The 20249-nt window shown below is 52.2% G+C and overlaps 1 long non-coding RNA gene across 2 annotated transcripts; it reads right to left on the reverse strand.

Moving 5' to 3' along the window:
* Window positions 1-393: 393 nt before the first annotated feature.
* Window positions 394-6176, reverse strand: LOC114816448. Of its 2 annotated transcripts, none has more exons than XR_005660790.1 (3): window positions 5879-6176; window positions 1177-1353; window positions 394-566 (listed from the first exon to the last, which is right to left on the reverse strand). It is a non-coding gene; the product is annotated as an uncharacterized LOC114816448 (long non-coding RNA). The 2 variants fall into 2 exon arrangements; XR_005660789.1 differs by lacking the exon at window positions 5879-6176 and adding an exon at window positions 2253-2619.
* Window positions 6177-20249: the final 14073 nt, after the last annotated feature.

Below are 20249 nucleotides of genomic sequence, written 5' to 3' on the forward strand. Positions count from 1 at the left end.
ACTCCCTATGCAAGCCAGAGTTCAGCTCCAAGATGAGGACAGTGATGATAATGATAATTATTAATAATAATAACAAACAATAATTATGGTATTTGTTAAGTGCTCACTATATACATGCACTCTACTAAGTGCAGGAGCAGCTACAAAATAATCGCAGCAGATACAATCTCTGTACTACTGGAGCTCCCAGTGTAAGTAAGAATAATAATAATAATTGTAGTCTTGGTTAAGTGCTTTCTATGTGTCAAGCACTCTACTAAATGCTGGGGTAGATAAAAGAATATCAAGTCCCTCATGGGTCTCACAGGCTAAGGAGGAAAGAGAACAGGCATTGAATTCCCATTTTACAGATGAGATGACTGAGGCAAGAGACGGGAAGTGACTCACCCGAGGTGACACCGCGGACGGGTGGCGGGACCGGGATTGGGATCCAGGTCGCCCGACTCCCAGGGCCAAACTCTTTCCGCCAGGTCGAACTGCCTCAGGATTCAGGGCAACCGCTTGTTAGGGACCCCACAGTGGTTGGGATGGAATTTGGAAGCCATCTTTATAGTCCTCCAGAGTTCCTATATTAATTAATTAATATAATTTATTGTCAATCAATCAATCAGTCAATCTTGATTTACCCTGTGGAGAGGGACACACGTCGATCAACTCTATTACATCATACTTTCCCAAATGCTTTGCATCCAGGAAGTGCTCTATAAATACCACTGATGGATTGATTTTTTTTTAATGACATTGGTTAAGCGCTTACTAAGTGACGCGCGCTGCATTAAATGCTGAAGTAAATACAAGCTAATCAGTTTGGACACAGTCCATGTCCCACCGGGGGCTCGCGGTCTTCATCCCCATTTTCCAGATGAGGGAACTGAGGCCCAGAGAAGTGAAGTGACTTGCCCAAGGTCACGCGGCAGACAAGGGGCGGAGCCTGGGTAGAACCCATGCCCGTCTGACTCCCGGGCCCGGGCTCTATCCACTAGACCACACTGCTTTTGATTGTACTCTTTAGTCCTCGTCCAAGCGTTCAGTTCACTGTTCTGCACACAGGAGGGGCTCATTAAGTAGTACCCCGGTATTTACCGAGTGCTTATTTTGGACGGATCACACTTCATTAAATGGTTGGGAGAATAAAATAATTTCAGCAGGCACGTTCTCTGCCTTCAAGGAGCTTACCTCTCGTCCCGTCTCCCCCTTCCGCTTCTCAGCTTCTCAAGGACAGGGGAAGAGAAATACTTTCTTGTGACTCTCCCCTTGTTTTTTCCCGCATGAGCCCCCAGCGTCTTGTACAGAGTCCAGCGTGCACAGCGGAGGCTCAGTCAACGCGATGGATGAGAATCGAAGCTAGCAGAACTGCGGGAAGACGGATCACAACGAAGATCGTCATTTTTCAACTTCAGGCCTTCAGGCTAGTGCTAATTTGCATGGACGAAGTAGACTTTCACGAGCAGGGAAATAAAAAGTAGCTCGTGGTTACAGCCCATTTGGATATTAGAAAGAGTCTAAAAATTATCCCTTCATTTTTTTCCCATTCCCATTTTGAAACAGCACCGAGAGATTTATGGAGAAGCTCGGTTTTCCAGCAGCGGTCCAAACCAATGAATTTCCCACACTTTCATCTTGGGAGACTTTATTTTTCTTTTCAGTGGGATTTGTTAAGCTCTTACTTTGGGCCAGGCAATGTCCTAGACGCTGGGATAGAAACAGGCTTAGACCCAGTCCTTGTCCCACGTGGGGCTCACAGTGATCCCCATTTTAAAGATGAGGTAACTGAAGCACAGAGAAGCTCAGTGACTCGCCCGAGGTCACACAGCGGACAAGTGGCAGAACTGGGATTAGAACCCAGGTCTTCTGAATCCTAGACATGGGCTCTTTCCAGCAGACGTTGCTGTTTCTCTCACTGACCCAACCTATCTTTTACTTCCCTTGCATGTTCCCAAGTCCTAGAGAAGCAGCGTGGCCTAGAGGATAGAGCCCGGGCTTGGAAGTCAGGAGGACCTGGGTTCTAATCCCGCCTCCCCAACTTGCCCGCTGTTTGTGATTTACCAGGTTGCTCACAGCGAGACAACCAGCAAGACAGAGGTCACACAAACATACACACCAATGGGCTACACAAAAATCCTAGTCGTTTTCGCTTCTGTTTTCTAACCGCCACGTCCCCCGACCTCACGGACGTCCTTCCTTTATCGTGATCCGTTGAAATTTCTCCCCGACATACTAATACCCCAGCGCAAGTTGTCATGTCTAATTACCGAAAAAGATTGCGATGAAGGTGTCATTCTGTTGGCGGACGTCGCACAAATGAATACCTCTTCTGAAGTCAGGCAGGGTCTATAATTCCAATCGATGCTTACTGATTTTTTATAGCGTGAACATCTGACACAGTCCTAATCCCCAGATTACTGTCACGGGACAGAAGATCCTTCTCCTCGACAGCTTCGATGAGGTCCACGCTGCTGGTCTCCTACCCGGGAGTTTTGAGGTTGATCCTAAATTAGGGGCCCCCTAATCCGAGAGAAGTGGGAAGTTGGCAATCGAATGGCGAATCCAAGCCGTGGGCCAAGGATTTTCCCTTGGAATCAGCATTTTTGTCAAGAAAAAGAATAATAATTATTGATACCTGTTTAGCGTTTACTATGCGTGAAGTATTGTCCTAAACCCTGAGGTAGATTTAAATTAATCGGGTTGGACAAAGTCCCTGTCCCACATGGGGCTCACACTCTTAATCCCCATTTTACAGAGGGGGATTATGAGGCCCAGAGAAGTAAAGCGACTAACCCAAGGTCACACAGAAGACATGTGGCAGAGGCAGGATTAGAAACCCGGTTCCTTCTGACTCCCAGACCCGGGTTCCATCCACTAGGCCACGGTGCTTCTCCTAATCGTGATAATGCTGCTTCCCTTCAGTCAGTGGTATGCACTAAATAACAACAATAATAATAATGTTGGTATCTGTTAAGCGCTTACTATGTGCAGAGCACTGCTCTAAGCGCTGGGGGAGATACGGCGTCATCGGGTCGTCCCACGTGAGGCTCACGGTGAATCCCCACTTTACGGATGAGGTAACTGGGACGCAGAGCAGTGAAGTGACTCGCCCACAGTCCCACAGCTGCCAAGCGGCCGAGCCGGGAGTCGAACCTGTGACCTCTGACTCCCAAGCCCGGGCTAACAAGCACCCAGATTATTATGACGACTATTAATCCCAGCTCCGCCCCTCATCTGCGGTGTCACCTCGGCCGAGTCATTTGACTTTCTGACCTTCCCTTTCCTTATCCGTTTCCATCACCCTGGCCCCCGAGCCTCAGGGGGTGCAGGGGCTCTGTCCGACTTGATTATCTTCTATCTACCCCAGCTCTTAGTGCTTGGCACATAGTAACTGCTCTTTGTGAGCGGGGCATGTTGCACTGTACCCTCCCAAGCACTTAGTACAGTGCTCTGCACGCAGTAAGCACTCAGTAAATACGACTGAATGAGTGAATGAATGAAGTGATTAATAAATACCGTAATGATTATCACGGCAAATGCCTAAACATGGATAGAGTTGAACCCAGGCCACGAGGTCAAAGAGCAGCCCAAGGTGGCAGGTGGAGCCCACGGCCCAGAATCCTCCAGGAGGGCGTTCTCCTCAGAGTCCCCTCGAGACCGTCAGCTCCTGTTTCGCTGCCCAAGGTTTCACTGTCCTTGGACAATGTCCTTGGACAAAGAGAAGCGGCGTGGCTCAGTGGAAAGAGCCCAGCCTTGGGAGTCAGAGGTCATGGGTTCGAATCCCGGCTCTGCCCCTTGTCAGCTGGGTGACTGTCTGCAAGTCACTTGACTTCTCTGTGCCTCAGTGACCTCATCTGTAAAATGGGGATGAAGACCGTGAGCCCGACGAGGGACAGCCTGATGACCCTGTATCTCCCCCAGCGCTTAGAACAGTGCTCTGTACATAGAAAGCGCTTAACAAATACCGACATTACTATCATTATTATTGTCCTTTCCCGAGCATTCAGTTCAGTGCTCTGCGCACGGTGAGCGCTCAGTAAATACGATTATTGATGGATAATTGGCTGACTTTTGCTATCGCTACTGTTCTCGTCCGTCCGTCTCCCCCGATTCGACCGTAAGCCCGTCAAAGGGCAGGGACCGTATCTGCTACCGACTTGTACATTCCAAGCGCTTACTACAGTACTCTGCACATAGTAAGCGCTCGATAAATACTATCGAATGAATGAATGACTGAGCGGAGCGATCTCGGCCCTCGCCTCGGGTGGCCGGCCACAGAATCAGGTGTAACAAACGGCTAGGGGAGTAGGAGAGGCCGCCGGCTTGAAGCGGGCTAACGGGGGCGAGATTTAGCAGGCTGTCACTCCCCCAAGTGTAGCTACAATAAAACCCGACACCACGGCGGTCGGGCGAACAAACAGTTATTGGTTGGATGCGGTCCTTGTCCGTGGAACGTGACGGGCGGTCAGCCGGAAAGCCCACGGCCCGTCTTGGCCCGCAGAGGATGGGTTCTGGGGTCAGAGGCTCCGGGGGGCAAAGGTTAGGAGGGTGGGGGGCACAAACACTCACACGCACACTCCACACACATTCCCTGTCTCCGTCTGTCTCTCGGCAGACCGCAACCGTATACATTTCCATTACCCTATTTATTTTGTTAATGAGACGTACATCGCCGCGATTCTATTCATCTGCTATCGTTTTAATGAGATGTTCTTCCCCTCGACTCTATCCATCGTCATCGTCCTCGTCCGTCCGGCTCCCCCGACGAGACCGTGAGCCCGTCGGAGGGCGGGGACCGTCTCTCTCTGTTACCGACCTGTCCATTCCAAGCGCTTAGTACAGTGCTCTGCACATGGTAAGCGCTCGATAAATACTATTGAATGAATGAATGAATCTTCCCCGGGGACTCGGGCCTGCCCCTCGATTGTCCTCGTGAAGGAGCTTGGCCCAGTGAAAAGAGCGCAGGCCTGGAAGTTGCCGATTTGTACATTCCAAGCGCTTAGTACAGTGCTCTGCACCTAGTAAGCGCTCAATAAATACTATAAATACTATTGAATGAAATCAGAAGGATCTGGGTTCTAATCCTGGCTCTGCATTTGTCTGCAGGGAGACCCTGGGCGGGTCGCTTCCCTTTTCTGTGCCACAGTTCCCTCATCTGTAAAACGGAGATTAAGACCGTGAACCCAACGCGGGACACGGACTCGGTCTAGCCCGATGGCCTTATATCTACCCCAGCGCTTAGTACAGTGACTGGCACAGAGTAAGCACTTAATCCCACTATTATCATTATTATTCATTCACTCAATCGGATTTATTGAGCGCTTACTGTGTGCAGAGCGCCGAACTAAGCACTTGGAAGAACACAATATAACAATAAGCAGACACGTTTCTTGCCCACAGTGAGCTTACAGTCTAGAGGGGACCAAACATGAATATAAATAAATTACAGAGAAATTATTAGTAGTCATTAGTAGTAGTAGCAGTAAGTAGATGTTCAGTAATAACAGTAATGATAATGTTGGTATTTGTTAAGCGCTTACTATGTGCAGAGCACTGTTCTAAGCGCCGGGGGAGATCCAGGGAGATCAGGTTGTCCCACATGAGGCTCACAGTTAATCCCCATTTTACAGATGAGACGTCTCCCCTGATTAGATGTCTCTAATTAGATTAGATTACAGTAGCTGTCTCCCCCGATTAGACCGTAAGCCCGTCAATGGGCAGGGATTGTCTCTATCTGTTGCCGAATTGTACATACCAAGCGCCTGGTACAGTGCTCTGCAAAGAGTAAGCGCTCAGTAAATACTATTGAATGAACGAATGTTCGGAAAACACCACTGATGGGCTGATCGTTTATGGCAGAGTTTTTTGGGTTGTTTTCCTCTGAGATACAGACCGATCTTGGTTATCCTGCGAAGATTTCCAGTCTCCCCTATTCCCAGGCAAAGCGCAGTATGCGTTCCGAATTTAGCCCGTTGGGACATTAGCTCAGGGACTCTGAATCCGAGGAACGAGGCCAGGGGTAGTGAGTGGAATTTCAGGAACATTTTGTGGTTACCTAAGATGAATGCAAAAGCTCTTTAGAAAATGAAAAGCAGGGTTCTCTACCGAGCACAGGCCTTACCAAAAAGGAAAAGTATCTCCCTCGGATTTGATACCTTCGCTTTCCATTAACGTCTTTCTCCCCATCTAGACTGGAAGCACATCGTGGGCATTCGAACCCAGGTCCTCTGACTCTTGGGCCCTCGTGCTTTCCCCTAGGCCACGCTGCTTCTCGAAAATGATCCTTAACCTCTCCTTTCTTCCCTCGTTAACAGTCGGGGATTATTTCCAATTTCCTTCTGAGTGCTTTCTGTTCTCTGTTACTTTTAAACAAACTTTAAACCCATCTCCCCACGCACAACATCGTAACTTTTCATTTTAACCACGCTTAATTGAAAAATCTTGCCCTGATCATTTCCAATACTGTATACGTTTATTCTAAGTCCGAAACGTAACTAGAACTGATTAACTCCTGCTCAAATGCAAATGGTTTTGTAATGTATTTCTGTAATGCGCGTATATTCAGCCAATAAAATGACCTTTGAAAATCGCTAAGAGATGTGAAAAAGCAATTTACTGTAATAAGAATCAGCAAAAGGAGGTGAACTGCAGGTGAATCTTAATAAACCTTAAATTGTCTAAATCCAGTACCTGTACAAGAAATGTTGCACAGACACTGGATCATCGTAATTTTCAAGAAAATCGGGCCCAGGGGTACGGATGGGGAAAAAAAACCGAACGCCTCCCCCTATTAGAGTTTAATAAACTGGTTCCTCATTATCCCAATTCTCTTCTCCTCCCACGCCGCTATTGAGGCCAACGTGAATCCCGACCTGTGTATTTTTTTTTTTAAACGATATTTGCTAAGAGCTTACTATGTGCCGGGCACTGTACTGAGCACCGGGGTAGATGAAAGCTAATCAGGTTGAATACGGTCCCTGTCATTCATTCAGTCTATCGTATTTTATGGAGCGCTTACTGTGTGCAGAGCATTGTAGTGAGCGCTTGGAAGGTACAATACAGCAAATAAAGAGAGACAATCCCTGCCCACAGTCTAGAGGGGGTGTTCCATAAGAGGCTCACAGTCATCCCCATTTTACAGATGAGGTCACTGAGGCACAGAGAAGGGAAGCGGCTTCCCCGAGGTCACAAAGCAGACCCCCGCGCGCTCCGCTCCTCCGCCGCCCGCCTCCTCACCGTCCCCCGGTCTCGCCCGTCCCGCCGTCGACCCCCGGGTCGCGTCCTCCCGCGGTCCCGGGACGCCGTCCCTCCTCACCTCCGCCAAACTCATTCTCTTCCCCTCTTCGAATCCCTACTTACACTCACCTCCTCCGAGAGGCCTTCCCAGACTGAGCTCCCCCCTTTTTCCCTCTGCTCCCTCTACCCCGCCCTTCACCTCTCCTCAGCTAAACCCTCTTCTCCCCCCTCTCCCTCTGGCCCTCCCCCTCTCCCGTCCCATCCCCTCGGTGCCGTACTCGTCCGCTCGACCGTTTATATCTTCATCACCCTATTTATTTTGTTTAATGAGATGTACATCGCCCTGATTCTATTTATCTGCCATTGCTTTAATGAGATGTTCTTCCCCTCGACTCTATCCATCGTCGTCGTCCTCGTCCGTCCGTCTCCCCCGACGAGACCGTGAGCCCGTCGGAGGGCGGGGACCGTCTCTCTCTGTTGCCGATCTGTCCATTCCAAGCGCCTAGTACGGTGCTCTGCACGTAGTAAGCGCTCAACAAATACTACTGAATGAAAAGTGGGAGAGCCGGGAATAGAACCCAGGACCTTCTGACTCCCAGGCCCGGGCTCTATCCGCTAGGCCACGGCCTAGATCCCAAATGGGCTCTAGACTGGAAGCTGGCTGTGAGCCGGGAAAACGTCTACCTGCTCTGTTCCCTCTCAAGCGCTTAGAACAGTGCCCTGCACACGGTAAGCGCTCAATAAATCCGACTGAGGATCGACTGATCATTCACCAAATCCCACACGGCCAGGACGAGCAGGGATCCATCGCAGTTGGAAAGGGGGCAGTTTCCGAACCAACGAAAGGACGCATTTCTCCACACCGCGAGCTGCAAGCTGACGGAATTCCGTTCCCCCAGGACGTCGGCAGAGCGGAAGATATCTGTGAGTTTGAGAGGGGCGTCGATCCACTCGTAAGCGAACGGTCCCGGGGGCGAAAGTTAGGGGTATTGCAAGCATCGCATGGTTCTGCCTAGCATCCTGTCACCACGGAGAGAGAACCCCGATGCTGAATCCAATCCGAACCATGACTGGCCAGAAGAGGAAATCCGAACATTCTGGAATTCCAGCAGGAGACGTTGCCAAAGGGCCCGGGCTTGGGAGTCGGAGGTCATGGGTTCGAATCCCCGCTCTGCCACTTGGCAGCTGTGTGACTTTGGGCAAGTCACTTAACTCTTCTGTGCCTCAGCTCCCTCATCTGTAAAATGGGGATGAAGACTGTGAGCCCCACGTGGGACAACCTGATCACCTTGTATCCCCCGGCGCTTAGAACGGTGCTTTGCACATAGGAAGCGTTTAACAAATACCAGCATTATTATTATTGCTATTATTATTATGTGGTGAATCAATCAGTAGTATTTATTGAATGCCTATTGAGCGCAAAGCCCTGAACTAGTAATAATAATAATAGCAGTATTGGTTAATAATAATAATAATAATAATAATGTTGGTATTTGTTAAGCGCTTACTACGTGCAGAGCACTGGGGTAGACACAGGGGAATCGGGTCGTCCCGCGTGGGGCTCACGGTCTTAATCCCCATTTTCCAGATGAGGTAACTGAGGCCCAGAGAAGTGAAGTGGCTCGCCCACAGTCACACAGCTGACGAGTGGCAGAGCCGGGATTCAAACCCATGACCGCTGACTCCAAAGCCCGGGCTCTTTCCACTGAGCCACGCTGCTTCTCCAGTTAAGCTCTTACTATGTGCCAGGCACTGTACTAAGCGCCGGGGCAAGACACAAGGTCATCGGGTTGGACACAATCCCTGACCCACATCGGGCTCAGAATCTTCATCCCCATAGGTACTTTGTCGAGTAGAGCAAAAGCAAGATTCATATTATCTGCCTCAAGGAAATCACAGTCAATGAGATTTACTGAGCGCTTAATTCATCATCATCGATGGTATCTATCGAGCGCTTACTATGTGAAGAGCACTGTATTCAGCGCTTGGGAGAACATAATAAGACAGAGTTGGCAGTCCCATTTTTTTAACGGGATCCGTTAAGCGCTTACTATGTACCAGGCACTGTATGAAGCGCTGAGGTAGATCCAAGCTAATCGGGTCGGAAAGGGTCCACGTCCCGCGTGGGGCTCACGGTCTTAAACTCCGTTTTACAGATGAGGTCACTGAGGCACAGGGAAGTGAAGTGACTTGGCCGAGGTCACCCGAGTGGCGGAGCCAGAATTTCGAACCCAGGTCCTTCCGGCTACCCGTCCCGTCGTCCATCCCCCAGGCCACGCCGCTTCTCACGCGGCTTACCGTGTACCGGACGCTTGGGAGAGTCCAATCCGACCGAGACGGGAGACACGTTCCCCGTCCACGGTGAACTCCCGGTCTAGAGGGGGAATAATGAGTTGCGGCTGTGGCTCCGTGCTGACTGGCCGTGCGACTCTGGCCACGTCATTCAACTTGTCTGAGCCTCGGTTTCCCCCTCGTGGAAAAAACCAGTGCCTCCCGGGGATGCCGTGGGGACAGATGAGATGTCGGAGGGCCGAAGGCTGAGCGAGTAGAATCTTCCGGGATCCTCGGCGCTCAGTCCAGCGCCGCAGTGGAAGGGCCAGGATTAGAGCGGAGAACAGTCTGGGCTCCGTTTGTCATCGATACGCGTCTGGAACAACATTTCTGGGAAGAAGAGTGACGGATGTGGCGTGTCAGCCTCTCGATGGAAAAATGGCCTCGCCGCCTGGCTCCGGGACAGAGAGGAGGCCGAGCCGCAATTCGTTTTCACCCGGCTGCTGGTCAGAGGGGGGGCAGAGGGAACTTCTCCATCACAGCTGGCAGGAGGAGGGGAGGAGGAGGGAGGGAGACCGAGACCGGGACCGGGGGATGGAGAGGAGGAAGAGAGAGCTAAGGATTGGGACTGGTGGATGATAGAAATGATAACGTTGGTATTTGTGAAGCTCTTACTCCGTGCAGAGCGCTGTTCTAAGCGCCGGAGGAGATACGGTGTCATCAGGTCGTCCCACGTGAGGCTCACAGTCTTCATCCCCATTTTACAGAGGAGGTCACCGAGGCCCAGGGAAGTTAAGTGACTCGCCCAAAGTCACACGGCTGCCAAGTGGCAGAGCCGGGATTCGAACCCATGACTTCTGACTCCCAAGCCCGGGCTCTTTCCGCCGAGCCGCGCCTCCAGGGTAGTCAGGTCGTCCCACGTGAGGCTCACAGCCTTCATCCCCATTTTACAGAGGAGGGAACTGAGGCACCGAGGAGTTAAGTGTTTGTCCACAGTCGCACAGCTGACTAGCGGCGGGGCCGGGACTCGAACCCATGACCTCTGACTCCCACGCCCGGCCTCTTTTCACTGAGCCTCGATGCTTCCACCGGATGACTAGGAGCACACGACCTAACGGAGAAGACAGGCCCACCCGGAGAATAATAACGATGATGATTCTGGTACTCGTTAAGCGCTTGCTGTTTGCCGAGCGCCGTTCTAAGTGCTGGTGCAGATGCGAGGCGTCCACGCCGCTTCAGTGGATGTACACCCATTTGACAGAGGAGGTAACTGAGGCCCGGGGGAGTGAAGTGACTTGAGGTGGTGGGTTCGAATCCCGGCTCTGCCACTTGTCAGCCGTGTGACTCTGGGCCAGTCACTTCACTTCTCCGTGCCTCGGTCACCTCATCCGTAAAAAGGGGATTAACTGGGAGCCCTTTCCCAAGCACGCAGTAAGCGCTCAGTAAGTTCCCCTGACGGACAGGCCGACCGATCGGAAGAGGGATCTTTTCAGGAGGGCTTCAGCGGGGGGTTGCCGAGCAGTAACCCAGTGAAAACATTATTCCCCGCCATTCCCCGAGAAGCAGCGGGGCTCAGCGGGAAGAGCGCGGGCTCGGGAGTCAGAGGTCACGGGTTCTAATCCCGGCTCTGCCGCTGGTCAGCTGCGTGACCCTGGGCAAGTCACTTCACTTCTCTGGGCCTCAGTTCCCCCATCCGTCAAATGGGGATTAAAACCGTGAGCCCCACGGGGGACAAGCCGATCACCTTGCATCCCCTAGCGCTTAGAACAGTGCTTCGCGCCTGGTAAGCGCTTACCGAATACCACGGTTGATTTAATTGACTCCCAGGTCCATTTCCAAGCCAGCGAGTGCCCAGAACCCATTGCCTGAAGTTCTCATCGCAGTCGGGTCCACGCGTCGGGCGCGGCCGAGGGCCGTCTCCCGGAGAGGGTCGGCTCGCCCCGCGGCACGTCTGACCGTCTGCCCGGTGCGGCCTTCTGGGTGATTCGCCTTTTCCGGGAATCGGGGGGCAAGAGAGATCGACGGGGCAGAGGGAGGAGGGAAGGAGAGAGGTATCTGGCCCCCGGCCCCCTCCTCCCCTCTCACGCGCCCCACCCCGAACCCCTCCGACACGGTTTGAACTTTGAAGAGCCGCAGCGCGATCCCGATCTTTTAGAGCGAGGTCTCTTCTCTCCTCAGGGGGAGTCTGTTGCCCACTTGTCCATTCCGAGCGCTTAGGACGGCGCTCTGCACACAGTAGGCGCTCGATAAATACCACTGAATGAATACTATTGCATTCAATACTACTGAATAAATACCATCGAAGCAGCGTGGGTCAGTGGAAAGAGCCCGGGCTTCGGAGGTCGTGGGTTCGAAACCCGGCTCGGCCACTTGTCAGCCGTGGGACGGTGGGCGAGTCCCTTCGCTTCTCTGCGCCTCGGTGACCTCATCTGTAAAATGGGGATGAAGACTGGGAGCCTCACGTGGGACGACCTGATTCCCCTGTGTCTACCCCGGCGCTTAGAACGGTGCTCTGCACATAGTGAGCGCTTAACAAATACCAACGTTATTATTACTATTGAATGAGATAATAATAACGAATAATAATCGTGGTATTTGTTAAGCGCTTGCCCCGTGCCAGGCACTCCGCTAAGGCGGGGGTGGATATAAGCAGATCCGTTCGGACACGGTCCCCGTCCCCCGTGGGGCTCGCGGTAATAATGATGTTGGTATTTGTTAAGCGCTTACTATGCGCAGAGCACCGTTCTAAGCGCTGGGGGAGATGCGGGGTCGTCAGGTTGTCCCACGTGAGGCTCACGGTTAATCCCCATTTTACAGATGAGGGAACTGAGGCACAGAGAAGTTGGGACTCGCCCACAGTCACACGGCTGACATGCGGCAGAGCCGGGAGTCGAACCCACGACCTCTGACTCCCAAGCCCGGGCTCTTTCCACCGAGCCACGCTGTCTCCACTCCCATTTCACAGAGGAGGTCGCTGAGGCCCAGAGAAGTGGAGCGACTTGCCCGGGGTCACACGGCAGGCAAGGGGCGGGACCGGGGTTAGAACCCGCGGCCTACCGACTCCCGGGCCCGAGTTCTAGCCGCTACGCCAAAATGCTAAAGATCCGTTCATTCGATCGTATTTATTGAACGCTTCCTGTGTGCAGAGCACTGTACTGAGCGCTTAAAAGAGAGGGAAGGAGATCAGTTAGGGACATACGATACCTCTATCAACTTTGCTCCGGGCGGGACGGGATGATCGTCGATGGAATGCTGCCGTCCTGTGTTCTGTCCATGGGAAAATCGGGAATGTTCTTCCTCTTCTCCCTAACCCCCCTGCCCCAACTCCTCCTCGCTCTGATGTGACTAACAAGAAGCGATGTGGATTCTAACTCTCCCTACGCCATTTAAAAGGAAAAAAGCATCTTCCAACACTGTTGTATTTTGTTTTTCTAAGGGCTTAGTACAGTGTCTTGCACGTAGTAGCCCTCAGTAAATATTTTTGGGGTTTTTTTAATGTTATTCGTTAAGTGCTTAATAAGTACCAGGTTCTGTACTAAGCGCTAGGGTAGATCCAAGTTACTCAGGTTGGATATAGTCCCAATCCCACATGGGGTTCCCGGTCTTCTGTGCCCATTTTACAGATGAGGTATCCGAGGCGCAGAGAAGTGAAGCGCCTGGCCCAGGTTTACTCGGCAGACAGGGGGTGGAGCCAGGACTAGAACCCAGGTCCTTCTGAGCACTAGGCCGAACTGCTTCTCATGACGCTTCTCATGAGAAGCAGCGTGGCTCAGTGGAAAGAGCCCGGGCTTGGGAGTCAGAGGTCAGGGGTTCGAATCCCCGCTCTGCCACTTGCCAGCTGTGTGGCTGTGGGCGAGTCGCTTCACTGTGCCTCAGCGACCTCATCTGTAAAATGGGGATTAACTGTGAGCCCCACGGGGGACAACCTGATGACCCTGTATCTCTCCCAGCGCTTAGAACGGTGCTCTGCACATAGTAAGCGCTTAACAAATACCAACATGATTATTCTTATTACCCCAGCACTTAGACCAGTGCTCTGCACATAGTAAGCGCTTAGCAAATACCAACATTATTCTTGATTCTATTTATCGCTATCGTTCCCGTCTGTCCGTCTCCCCCGATGAGCCTCTAAGCCCGTCAAAGGGCGGGGACCGTCTCTGTTACCGACTTGTACATTCCAAGCGCTTAGTACAGCGCTCTGCACATAGTAACCGCTCGATAAATACTATTGAATGAATGAATGTCTCGATTGATTGGTCTGGCAGTGATAGGAAACAAAGCGATCATGGCGCGCACGACCGCAGCATCATCTGCTCTCTCTTCCTGTAAACCGTGGGAAGGTTCCCCCGTTAACCTGAGCAATCGAGAGGGGAAAAAAGAAGCACCGGAGAAGGAATAATTCCACCACATCGTAGAAAGAGAGAGGGAATCTGGTTCCCTGCAGACGGAGTGGGGATTTAGTTCATGAATAGCCATGCCCTGCAGACACCGGCCTCGCCAGCCACCGTAGGCCCCGTTTTTTACGGTATTCGTTAAGCGCTCACTATGTGTCCAACACCTCTCTAGGCGCCGGGGTAGATACACACGGAAAAGGTTGGACGCAATCCCTCTCCCACGTGGGGCTCACTGTATATATTTTCATCACCCTATTTATTTTGTCAATGAAGTGTACATCGCCTCGATTCTATTTCTTTGCTATTGTTTTAATGAGATGTTCAGCCCCTCGATTCTATCTATCGCCATCGTTCTCGTCTGTCCGTCTCCCCCGATGGCGCCCGTGAGCCCGTCGGTGGGCGGGGACCGTCTCTCTCTGTTACCGACCTGTCCATTCCAAGCGCTCAGTACAGTGCTCTGCACATAATAAGCGCTCGATAAATACTATTGAATGAACGGATGAATGAGGGAGACGAGGAGAACCGAGGCGTGGAGAAGGTCACACGGCAAGCATTCGGCTATGGCGCTCGGCTATTTCCGAGTGTCCGGCACACGGTAAGCGCTTGACAAATACCATTATCATTATCATTATTTTTGAGGCTTCCTGCCGGGCCTCTCTCCCTCATGGAACATCCTAATTACTATATTAGCTCAGCGCTTACTATGTGTCAAGCTCCGTATTAAGCGCTGGGCTGGATACGGGTTAATGTTGGCATTTGTTAAGCGCTTACTGTGTCCAGCGCTTAGAGCAGTGCTCGGCGCATAGTAAGCGCTTAACAAATACCAGCATTATTAATCGGGTTGGACACGGTCCCCGTCCCACGTGGGGCTCAAACGGGCCATGGCAACCGTGGAAGCCCAAGTCCCAAAGAGAATGGCCAGGGAGCTAATTCTGCTAACGCTGTCGTATTGTTCTCTCCCAAACGCTCAGTGCAGCGCTCTGCACGTAGTCGGCACTCAATCAGTACCACTGATCGACTGACTGATTGAGAAGACCCGAGCGAAATCAGGTAGTTGGCTGAACCTTGGCCTCTGCGGCTGGCATTCCCTGGGAATTTGAAATCATCCTCTAATTAATTTTCCACCTTATCAGATCATCGCCCACTTGAACCCCTCTCCGAGGAAAATGGAGTTCCGGGAGTAAATTAATCCCATCCCCTCCCAACCTCAAAATCTCAGAGCTAACTTCCCCCCCGCCCCCCCCCCGTCAGCTCCGACCTGGGCTCTAATTCCCGGGTCTCACCTCCCACGACAGATTGATTCAGCGCTGAAGAGTCGGTGGTGCTGATAGCAAAACCTTTCATTTCCCCGCCTGACTTCGCCCACACACGGGGAACAGAGAGTCCGTCTTGAAAGCGTTTCGTCTTCCTTTGGTTTTAGTCGCGATCCTTCCTCTTCCATCTAATCCTCGTCTCCTTTTTCCCCTCTGGCCTCTGGCACCGCCCCCCCCCCCCCCCCCCCCCCATCGAAAGGCAGCATGGAAAGGGATTACAGTGCTCCGGGAACTTCTCCGGTGAAATTACGTTTACGTCACCCTTCCGTTGGACGGTCCTCAGATCCAACAATAGCAACGATGGTATCATTTTTATGGTATTTGTTAAGCGCTTACTAGGCGACAGGGGCTGTTCGGGGGTAGACACAAGCTAATCGGGTTGGCCACGGTCCCTGTCCCACACGGGGCATTCTCAATCCCCATTTTACGGAAGAAGTAACGGAGGCCCCGAGACGTTAGATGACTTGCCCAAGGGCGCACAGCAGACGAGCGGCGGAACCGGGACCAGAACCCAGGTCCTTATGACGTCCGGGCCCGTGTTCTTCTCTCTAGACCAGGCGGCTTTGATTAAGTGCTTACTGGGCAAGGACTGCGATAGATTCGAGGTAACCGGGCCGGACCGGGTCCGTGTCTCGCAAGAGATACCCAACTGAAGCAGAAAGAAGGGAAGGTATCCGGTCTCCATTTTACCGATGAGGAAACCGAGGCCCAGAGAGGGCGAGTGACTTGTTCAAAATCCCACGGCAGGCCGGTTGGCAGAGCTGTAGCTAGAACTTGCGTCTCCTGACTCTCATTTCTGCTCTTGCCACTAGGCTACACTGCCTCCCTTCTCTGCCCTGGACGTCTTAACTACTCCCCAAACATCCATGTGCAGTCGCTTTAGTAACTGTTAAATGCCAAGCAGAGAACTGGGCTACATTCGAGTTAATAAGGTTGGAAACAGTCCCTGAGCTCCTAGAGAGCTCGCAGTCTAATAATAATAATGTTGGCATCTGTTAAGCGCTTACGACGTGCCGGGCGCTGTTCTAAGCGCTGGGGGAGACACAGGGGAATCAGGTTGTCCCACGTGGGGCTCAGGGTCTTCATCCCCATTTTCCAGATGAGATCACTGAGGCACAGAGAAGTGAAATGGCGCGCCCACAGTCGCACAGCTGACGAGCGGCGGAGCCGGGATTCGAACCCATGACCCCGACTCCAAAGCCCGTGCTCTTTCCACCGAGCCGCGCTGCTTCTCAATAATAATGATAACGGTATTTGTTAAGCGCTTCCTCTGTGCCTAGCAGTGATCTAAGCGCTGGGGTAGCTTCAAGGGAATCAGGTTATCCCACGTGGGGCTCACGGGCTTAATCCCCATTTTACAGATGAGGTAAATGAGGCTCAGAGAGGTGAAGTGGCTTCCCCCAGGTCACACAGCCGACAAGTGGCGGGGCCAGGATTGGAACCCACATCCTCTGACTCCCAAGCCTCCGCCCTTTCCACTAAGCCACGCTGTACGGGGAGAACACGCGTCGAATCCCCGTCTGGCAGATGATGCCACTGAGGCCCAGCCGAGTTAAGTCACAACTTCCCTGGGCCTCAGTCACCTCATCTGGAAAACGGGGATTAACCGCGAGCCTCACGTGGGACGGCCCGATGACCCCGTATCTACCCCGGCGCTTAGAACGGTGCTCTGCACAGAGTGAGCGCTTAACGAATACCGACGTTATCATGAAGAGCCTCGCCCCAGCTCCCACAGCAAGGAAGCGAGGGAGCGGAGATTAGAACTCGGGCCCTCTGACCCCCAGGCCCGTGCTCTTTTCACCGTACCAAACACCCGGGAGAGTACGATGCAGCAGAGTGGGTAGTCACGACCCTCGCCCGCGACGAGTTCACGGTCTGCCCACATCATCTCGAACGCCAAACTTTGCCCGAATTGTTCCCTTTTGTGAAACTCCTCGCTCCCCAAAAATCTGGAAGAGAATAATTCCTCTATCTCGACACCTCCACCCACACTCACAAAAGCGTACCCGTCCCCACGCGGGGCGCTCCGTAGAGAGCTAAAAATAACCGTCTCGGAGCTGGAACGAAACCTCTCTCCGCACGAAACCCGAACCTTCCCTTTGTCAAAGGACTCTCGAAAGTCAGATGGGCAAAGCGCTCGATAAATCCGATCCATCGATCGATTGGACCGCGGACTCCGCATCCCTCGGGGTTTTACACTCTTGCCAGCCCTATTCCCGGACCCAAAGCTTGTCCATCATCATCCCCGCGTCCCCTTCCGTGCCTGGCAGGGAACGTGTCAGCTAATTCTGTTTCTTTTAGAGCAGCAGCGTGGCTCAGTGGAAAGAGCTGGGGCTTGGGAGTCAGAGGTCATGGGTTCGACTCCCGGCTCTGCCACTCGTCAGCCGTGTGACCGTGGGCGAGTCACTTCGCTTCTCTGGGCCTCAGTTCCCTCAGCTGGAAAATGGGCATTAACCGTGAGCCTCACGTGGGACGACCCGATGACCCCCGTATCTCCCCCGGCGCTTAGAACGGTGCTCCGCACCTAGTAAGCGCTTAACAAATCCCAACGTTATTATTTAACCCTCTGTACACTGTGTTCTCCTACAACACAGAGATGTCGTTCCGGATTTTGCATTATAAATCGCCCAACCCCAGATCTTCCAACAGCAGCTTGGCTCAGTGGAAAGAGCCTGGGCTTGGCAGTTAGAGGTCATGGGTTCGAATCCCAGCTCTGCCATCTGTCAGCTGAGTGACTGTGGGCAAGTCACTTCACTTCTCTGTGCCTCAGTGACCTCATCTGTAAAATGGGGATTAACTGTGAGCCTCACATGGGACGACCTGATGACCTTGTATCTCCCCCAGCGCTTAGAACGGCGCCCTGCGCATAGTGAGCGCTTAACAAATACCAACATTATTATCAATCTATCCATCCACCAGTGGTATTTATTGAGCGCTTACCGTGCAAAGAACACTGTACTAAGAACCTGGGAGAGTACAGTTACAATAGAGTTGGTAGATAGTTTCCCTGCCCACGGGAGCTTACAGTCCAGAAGAAATAATAATGTTGGCATCTGTTAAGCACTTACTCTGTGCAGAGCACCGTTCTAAGCGCTGGGGTAGATACAGGGTCATCAGGTTGCCCCACGTGAGGCTCACAGTCTTCGTCCCCATTTTCCAGATGAGGGAACTGAGGCCCAGAGAAGGGAAGTGACTCGCCCACAGTCCCACAGCTGCCGGGCGGCAGAGCCGGGATTCGAACCCATGACCTCTGACTCCCAAGCCCGGGCTCTTTCCACTGAGCCGCGCCGCTTCTGATCGCGTTCTATCCAAAGGGACAGGAGTTGTCCGAAGAACGATCCCTAAAACCCCGACGGCGTTCCGTCCCCAAGACGTGGAGAAAAACCATCTCCAGATGTAAACGCAGGGCGCCCGCGGCCACCGTTGGGCTTTAAGCTCCCGGAGGGCAACCGCTGGGCCTCATTCACCTGGACCCCCAACTTGATCTTAGATCTACCCCTGGGCTCACCTCCGGGCTCGATCGACAGCGAACGTATAATAAATACAAATGTAAAGTGCGCGTTCAAAAATACGAAGCGACTACGCGGACCGTGAAGGGAAGCAGCGTGGCCGAATGGATGAAGCGGAATGACCTGGATTCTAATCCCAGCTCCGCCACCTCTCTGCCGTGTGACCCTGAGCGAGTCACTTCGCTTCCTCTGTGCCTCAGTTACCTCATCTGTAAGATGGGGTTTAAGACCGTGAGCCCCACGTGGGACGCGGACTGTGTCCAACGTGGCTAGCTTATATCTACTAAGGGTTTAACAAATTCCATTTAAAAAAAAAAAATCCGCCGAGGGAGCACCAGGTGAGAAAAACTGAAACGGATCGAACGTCTGGGACGGGGACCGTGTCCAACCTGTCCCGCCTACCCCAGCGCTTAGAACAGTGCTTGCCACAGTAAGCGCTTATCAGATACTATATTATTATTAATATTATTAAGTGTTCTGCCCGCAACAGGCATTCAGTAGACACTATTGCTATCGTTTCTGTCTTACTGCTATCGTTTCTGTCTTCCTGCTATTGTTTCTGTCTGTCTGCCTCCCCCGATCAGACTGTGAACCCGTCAGTTTGGGCAGGGATGGTCTCTATCTGTTGCCGCATTGTACGTTCCAAGCGCTTAGTACAGTGCTCTGCACATAGCGAGCGCTCAATAATACTACTGAATGAACGAACGACTGAGGTTGACGATGGCCAAGGGAGAGAAAGAACCCGGACCATTTCAACGTAATCTAAAAACAACGGGCGTCGGTCTCCGGGGCCATTCGATTTTCCCCTCGTCTATTCTTTAAAGAACGTTTTGGGGTGAATGGAGTGAAAATGGAAGGGTAACAGAATTCGCAGTTTCCCAGCCCGGAGGCCGCGTCTATTCGACAACCCAGAAATGGTTTCAAGCCCGCTTCTAGCGACGGCCCGATGCCGAGCTGATCGTTTTTTCTTTTCCGAAGGAAAAAACGGTCATTGAGCGATGAAGTCGTCGTGCTGATACGCAGCTCATTTTCATCAAGATTATTACTCGGCGGACCGAATATGAATCTCGAAGACGACGGAGATACAAATTTGCATGAAAGTGTATAATAATTCCCGTGAAGCTGTTACCGTCCATAGATCAGTAATCCGCATTTAGGAAAATGCCGGTTTACAATGTCGATCGCAACAGTTCGGCAGCGATGCAATTACGGAAGGGTCCGGCCGATATTCTGAATTTTTTAACTCCTCTCCGCGTCCAACTTGCCTATCGACACCTCCGTGTTTTTCAGAACCTTTGAGTCGGGAAAGAAGTCACCACTCTCTCCCATTTCCAATTTAGAGATGCCCCCCGCCCTTTTTTTAACGGTACCTGTTAAGTATTTACTATGTGCCGGGCTCCGTACTAACCGCTGGAGTTCTCTTTAGTGCCTTTTCTCCAGAACCATCTTAAATGACTTCTTTTCATTTACCCCTCACAACACGCCCGAGAGGAAGGCTCGGCTATCATTATCCCCACTGGGGAAACTGAGGCGTGGGGCGG

This window comes from Ornithorhynchus anatinus, chromosome 14, assembly GCF_004115215.2.
Source record: "Ornithorhynchus anatinus isolate Pmale09 chromosome 14, mOrnAna1.pri.v4, whole genome shotgun sequence".
Taxonomy (NCBI): domain Eukaryota; kingdom Metazoa; phylum Chordata; class Mammalia; order Monotremata; family Ornithorhynchidae; genus Ornithorhynchus; species Ornithorhynchus anatinus.